This window comes from Triticum urartu, chromosome 7A, assembly GCF_056163025.1.
Source record: "Triticum urartu cultivar PI428250 chromosome 7A, HENAU_Tu73, whole genome shotgun sequence".
NCBI lineage: Eukaryota > Viridiplantae > Streptophyta > Magnoliopsida > Poales > Poaceae > Triticum > Triticum urartu.
The window spans coordinates 200907247-200914167 of record NC_141879.1 but is presented as its reverse complement, the minus strand read 5'-3'; positions in this window follow the sequence as shown (position 1 = coordinate 200914167).

Below are 6921 nucleotides of genomic sequence, written 5' to 3'. Positions count from 1 at the left end.
CATCTCCTCGTGTGTCAGGCCGAGGAAATTCTGAATAGTGTGCGGTCCTTCTGGGTTGAATTCCCACATGCGGAGGGGCCGGCATTTGCAAGGTTGGACTCGACGAACCAGCATGACTTGCATTACCATAACCAGATTGAAATCTCCCTCGAAGAGATCTTGGATGCGGCTCTGTAGTATGGGCACGTCCTTGGCTGGGCCCCAGCTCAGCCCCCTGTTGATCCATGACATCAGTTGTGGTGGAGGGCCCGAGCGGAAGGTGGGGGCAGCTACCCACTTGGCACTTCGGGGAGCTGTGACGTAAAACCACTCCCATAGCCGCAATCCAGACACTTCTAGAAAGGAGCCCTTCGGCCATGGAGATCCAGCAATTCTGCTTATTAGAGCGCCTCCACACACTGCGTACTGCCCCTCGACCATCTTCGGCTTCACATCAAAGGTCTTGATCCATAGGCCGAAGTGAGGAGTAATGCGAAGGAAGGCCTCACAAACAACAATAAATGACGAGATGTGGAGGAGGGAATCCGGGGCTAGGTCGTGAAAATCCAGCCCGGAATAGAACATAAGACCCCTAACAAAAGGATCCAGAGCGAGGCCTAGTCCTCGGAGGAAGTGGGAGACGAACACAACGCTCTCGTTGGGTTCGGGAGTAGGGATGACCTGCAATCGGGCGGGCAGCCTATGGTAAATTTCGGCGGTCAGGTATCTGGCCTCCCTCAACTTCTTGATATCCTCCTCCGTGACGGAGGAGGGCATCCACCGGCCTTGAAGGCTGGACCCGGACATGATTGAAGGTCCGAAGCACCTGACCTGGGCTTTGGGTGTTAGAACTCGAGGCGGGGGAAGGATTCGATTGAGCACGGGAGGGAAGAAGTAAAAGCCTTGACCCTTTATAAAGAGGGTGAATATCAAGCGTCCTCCTCGTGGCCGTTTGGGACTTACCTAAAATCTAGGAGTCCTAGGCACGGTTGGGTTACCCACGTCCGTATTGATGAGAATCCGATAATAAGGGGAACACGATCTCTACCTTGACAAGATGTGTCAAGAAACCGCCTCGCGTTATGTGCGGGGATGGTTAAAGAAAAACGGTTTGAATAATTACCGGACCATGAGATGATGTCATGCCGCCAAAACGTGTCGGCAGATTGGATTTGTGGAAATATTATTCTCTCTACGGTGGTATGTGGAACTTATTTTGCAGGGTCGGACACTATCCTTGTATTCAAACTCTTCTGTGGTGTATTCGGAGGAGGAACCCGCCTTGCAATGCCGAAGACAACACTGCACGCCGAACTCATCGTCATTGAAGCCTGGTTCAGGGGCTACTGAGGGAGTCCTGGATTAGGGGGTCTCCGGACAGCCGGACTATATCCTTTGGCCGGACTGTTGGACTATAAAGATACAAGATTGAAGACTTCGTCCTGTGTCCGGATGGGACTCTACTTGGCGTGGAAGGCAAGCTAGGCGATACAGATATGTACATCTCCTCCTTTGTAACCGACCTTGTGTAACCCTAGGCCCCTCCGGTGCCTATATAAATCGGAGGGTTTTAGTCCGTAGGACAACATACAATCATACCATAGGCTAGCTTCTAGGGTTTAGCCTCTCCGATCTCGTGGTAGGTCCACTCTTGTACTACACATATTATCAAGAATAATCAAGCAGGACGTAGGGTTTTACCTCCATCAAGAGGGCCCAAACCTAGGTAAAACATCGTGTCCCCTGCCCCCCATTACCATCCGCCTTAGACGCACAGTTCGGGACCCCCTACTCGAGATCCAGCGGTTTTGACACCAACAAACACCCTAAAAGAATTGAACAAGATTCACAAAGAGCTAACACTAGTGCACCTAGTCCTTCTAAGAACAAAAAGAAAAAGAAAAATGATAGGACTTTGCACACTCCTAGTGAACCTAAAATAGAGAAACCTGCTCATAGTGATAATGAAATTTCTATCTCTAATGCTGAAACTCAATCTGGTAATGAACACTCACCTAGTGATAATGAAAAAGATAATGCTGAGGTTCATAAAGACATTCAACCAAGTAATGAAAAAGAACCAGATAATGATGTTTAGATAGAACCACATGTTGATCTTGATAACCCACAAGCTAAGAATAAACGATATAACAAAAGAGACTTTGTTGCTAGGAAACATGGCAAAGAAAGGGAACCGTGGGTTCAAAAACCTATGCCTTTTCCACCCAACTCATCTTAAAAGAATGATCATGAAGAATTTGAACGCTTTGCGGAAATGATGAGGCCAGTATTTTTGCGTACTCGCTGGACTGATATCTTAAAAATGCCTCCTTATGCAAAATATATGAAAGACATCATCACAAATAAGAGAAAAATACCAGAAGCTGAAATCTTCACTATGCTTGCTAATTACACTTCTAAAATTGGGGTACCTAAAAAACTAGGAGATACGGGAATACCAACTATACCTTGCTCTATCAAAATATAATTATGTGAAAACTGCTTTGTCTGACTTAGGAGTTGGTGTTAGTGTTATGCCTTTCTTATTATATAAAAGAATTGACTTGAATAAACTCACACCTACTAAAATAACTTTGCAAATGGCTGACAAATCAACAGCCATACCCATCGGTATCTGTGAGGATGTGCCCGTTTGTTGGTGTACAAACATAGGGGCTCTCCTTTTGACCCCTTTACTTGTGCACGGGAAGTCAGAGCCACGCGTCGCGGCCACGCTTGGTAGGGCAGAGGAGGGAAGCTGGAGAGAAGCCGAAGCACAAGACAACCAAGGCGACGCCAAGACCAGAAGCGCGGGAGGGCAAGAGGAAGAGATGGACTCCCTCGGCAAGATCCTTGCCGAGGTGCCCCCCCCCCCCGCAGCCCCGGCAAGAGCCTTGTCGGGGCAACTCGCCCAACACCAGTAGAGCGAGCCACCCTTGAGCCCACAGGCTTCGACCCAATCAACTACATTGGGACCAGGGCTCGGGAGGCACCTCCGTGGTGGCATGAAGATCTTTGTCAAGATCATAAACACACAAGATTAGATGAGGATTAGAAGAGGACGACCCTTGACAGGATCCTCGCCAGGGAAATCCACAAGACCACCGGCAAGCGTCTTGCCAGGGACGACTGTGACACCACGGCAAGACCCTTGCCGGGCCCCCGGCAAGGCCCTTGCGGAAGACGCCAGCAGGCCCACTGCCAGGCCCACACCAGCCAAGACTCCGCCACCGTTCGCATGCAGCTGCCAGCCCAACCAGCTGGGCAGGCACCTGCGTGGCAATATGCAGCTTCCAGGCCAAATCAGCAAGCACCCACCTGGCGGCATGCAGATCTTCATGAAGGCCCTACCATCGTGCCACCTCAACTGCTTGCCTGCCTACATGGCGCTGCATGCATCGTTAGCCTGGGCGTGTGTCGCAGCGAGCCGGAGCAGTGACGGACGGGACGGGCCTTGTTCCCGTCCCCGATAAAGCTAATGTACACCTATGTAGCGCATTTAATGCACTTTGTCCCATAATGCCGTGCGATAAGCTCGTGCATTGTAGGCCTTTCCACTTCCTGTGTGCCACCGTGGCAACCACTTTTTCCTATAAAAGGCGGCCCGAGGAGACCAGGAGGGGGATTCGGCTTTTTGGAATGGCACAAGCACCGTAGCTAATTCAAAAAGCTCAAGAACACTCAATACATCCACCAAAGCAGGACTAGGGTTTTACGCATCCTCGCGGCCCAAACCTGGGTAAGCGATCCGTGTGCTTGCTCCTAAACCTGCTCTTCTCACGAACCCCCGCCCGCCGACCGTAGAAGGGATCCCGGTGATCCCATAGGTGTCGTTCCCACCGACATCTTTGGCGCGCCAGGTAGGGGTTCTCAGTTGTGAGAATCTGGTTTAGCGGCCGGCTTAGCAGTTTCTTGTGGCCACGGCTTCCAGAGAAGAAGACGGCCAAGAGAATGACGCCGCCTGCAAGCGCGAAGGACACCGGTGTGGAGACAGGAAAGCTAAGTCATACGAAACTTTTAGCAATTTCCTTTTTATATATGAGGTTATTGTCCTTGAAGGTCCTGCACTATGTATGAAAGCCTGCACGCAAAGGGGACCTTCCGCAATTGGCAACGCCCTTGTTCTGTTTCGAGTCCGCTCAGCAGACTCAAGCGGCCGCGTCGAGAGTGGTAGGGTAGCCTTCCGCAATTGGCAACGCTCTCGATTCTGACTCGAGTCAAAGTCTATAGCTCGAGCGGTCGTGTTGAGGGCGGTAAGGTGGTTCGCTCGGCAGCAAGCACACCCAACAGGCCATTGGGGATCCGTCCTGAAGGTTCCCCCCTGGGTTTACGCGCCGGCAAGCCTACCCGTTTAATATAGGGAAAACATACAAAGGGAAGATCGAACAGGAAGATAACATGCATCGTACCAAAAGTGTTGCAGAGTCATATTACATCAATTGTTGTTGCGGTTCTAACTAAATATATAAATTGTCTTGGCCATGAACCTGCAGTGGCAACGAGAAACGGGGTGACTAATCCCTGCGTTGGCCCTCCACCCTCCCGATTCCGCCAATGAGGCTAATGATGAGCTTGATACGCTCCTTGAGCGTCGCGAGGTCTGCATCCTCCGACAAGCTCTCTAGCATGGTGTCGAAGTCGAGGTTGGGGTTCCAATGCGCCACCTTGGTGAGAACCTTGGTCATGGCACCTCGGCAAAGCCTCCGGGACTCATCGGCTAGCGAGGCTGCCCGGTTGACATGAAGCCGCTCCAAGGCACCGATAACCCTCTCAAAGAACAGGGTCAGGCTGTAGTTGGCGCTCAAGTTCGGCTCCGGGGCGTACCTCACATCCGGCATTCCCATGGTAGCCAGCTGCATGGTGGCCTTGGCGGCAACGGCGGCGAGGCGATTGATCCAGCGGTTCTCGCCCTCCACGTGCTCCTTGTGGGTGAGGGTGTCATTCTTTCGTAGCTGCTTCTCGATCTCTAGATTCTTGGTCAGGGTCTCCTCTTGGGCCTTTCTCTCCGAGAACATCTCCTCGAGACCCTCCAGGTTCTGCTTGAGGTCTTATATGGAGCTGTCGGCCTCGGAAAGCTCCCTAGCCCTGCTGAGGACCGCGCCCTGCACCTCCGTTAGAGCGCTGTTGAGCATGTCCTTCTCCTTGGACAGTGTCAGGACCTGGTTTTTCAGCCCGTCCCACTCCACCTCCAGCTCCTTCATCTTGTCGGCGTGAACCTGAGCCTGGGTATTGAGTGCCTCCCTGTGCCTCTACTCCAGCTCCTGGGTCCGCTCCATGATGAGCTTCCCCACCTCCTCATCCTTGCCACGGAGCGTTGCAGCAAGTTTCTCCTCACGCGCAGCAAGGACCTCCTACTTGGAGTTCAGCGCGGCCTGGTGCTGGGCTCGAGCGGCCTCGGCTACGGCGGTCAAGTTCATCGTCATCTCCTAGGCCTTCTCAATGTCGGCCTGCTTCATGGTGAGCTCCACCTTACATTTGGCCAGCTTGCCCTGGGCGGCCTTCAGCTCCTCACAAGCTTGGCGGAACCTAGTCTGCGTCTCGGCGACGCGTACCTTGAGGTGCGCCTCTGCCTTGTCCACCGTTGCCGTCCTGGACTTGGCCTTGTCTAGGCGGGTGCGATGGAGTGCCTGGAGCTTCCAGAAGTTGGCACCCATGGCCTGGAGAAGCCGCTCCTCCTGAGAACCATCGCCACCGGCGCTCGGCTCGCCAACAACCTCGAGCCCGGCGGTGGTAAGCACCTATTCATCGAACACCTCTCCCTCGATGGGCTCCCTGAAGCTCGACGACCCTGGGAGGTGGACGAAAAGGTCGTTGCTCACCCTTAGGTACCTGCCTCCTCGGTAGCAGAGGCAGCAAAGGAAGAAGGTTGGTCATCCACTAACTCCTCCTTGGCAGCAGCCTTGCCGGCTTCCTCGGTAGTAGCCTTGCCGAGATCCCCGGTGGGCCCCTTGTTGGCGTCTTCGGCAGCACCCCTGGCGGCCTCCTCAGTGATGATCTTGTCGGCCTTCGCCGCGGTACCCTTGGCAACAGCCTCGATGACGGTATCTATGTCCTCTGGATCCACCAAAGAAGGACCTGGATACCGAGAAGGGGATAAGGTGAAGCCAAGAATAGAAAAGGAAAAAGCAGGGATGGAAGGCAAGTGGCTTGCCCGTGCCGGGATGCGAAGCAGAGGTCCCCTCCCCGCCAACATTTGGCGCCGAGGTGAAGCCACTAGCGCACGAGTTCGCCTCCTCCTCCTTGTGCATGGGCTCGGTGCTTGGCGCCCTTGCCGGAGAGGCCCCTTGGGGCGGTGTGGTCGATGGGGGCGGCGTGTCAGGGGTAGCCCTCTGCGGCTCCTCCTGCTGCTGGCCTCCTCCTGCAATCACGGCAAGGTCAGCACCTAGGGATCGTGCCCCCAACACACGTCGACGGGGAGTGAGTGGCGAACTTACGCTGGGGGCTGCGACGGGGGCTGCTGTCCGGGCTACTCACCACAACCAGTGGCGCCTTAGAGGTGCCCGCCGAGGGCAGGCCGCCCGCCGAAGTCTGGCCCTCTTCACCCGGGCTCTCCTTCTTCATCCAACCCTTGTAGATATTTAAACAAAGGTAGGCATCCATTGCTGCGTACAAGATGTGATCTTCATCTAATGTCTTCGACTCCCATGCATGATGAAACTCGTGATCAGGTTTCTTCAGTTTAGCGTACGAAGGATCAATCAGCATTGAAGGTTGAGAGGAGGACACCAGGCTTGCCTTCTGGAGATCGAAGGGCTGGCCTACAACGAGACATATCCGACGCAGGACGTCACTGTCATTCTTAAAGCCTACAGTAACGAATTTCACTCTTTTGTCCTTGAGGAAGTTCTTAAAATCTTGGCACTCTACGTCGGCATGGCATATGTGGTAGACCAAGCAAACGTTATGTAGGCAAGCCTGGATCACGGCAGTCTTCTTCCTCTC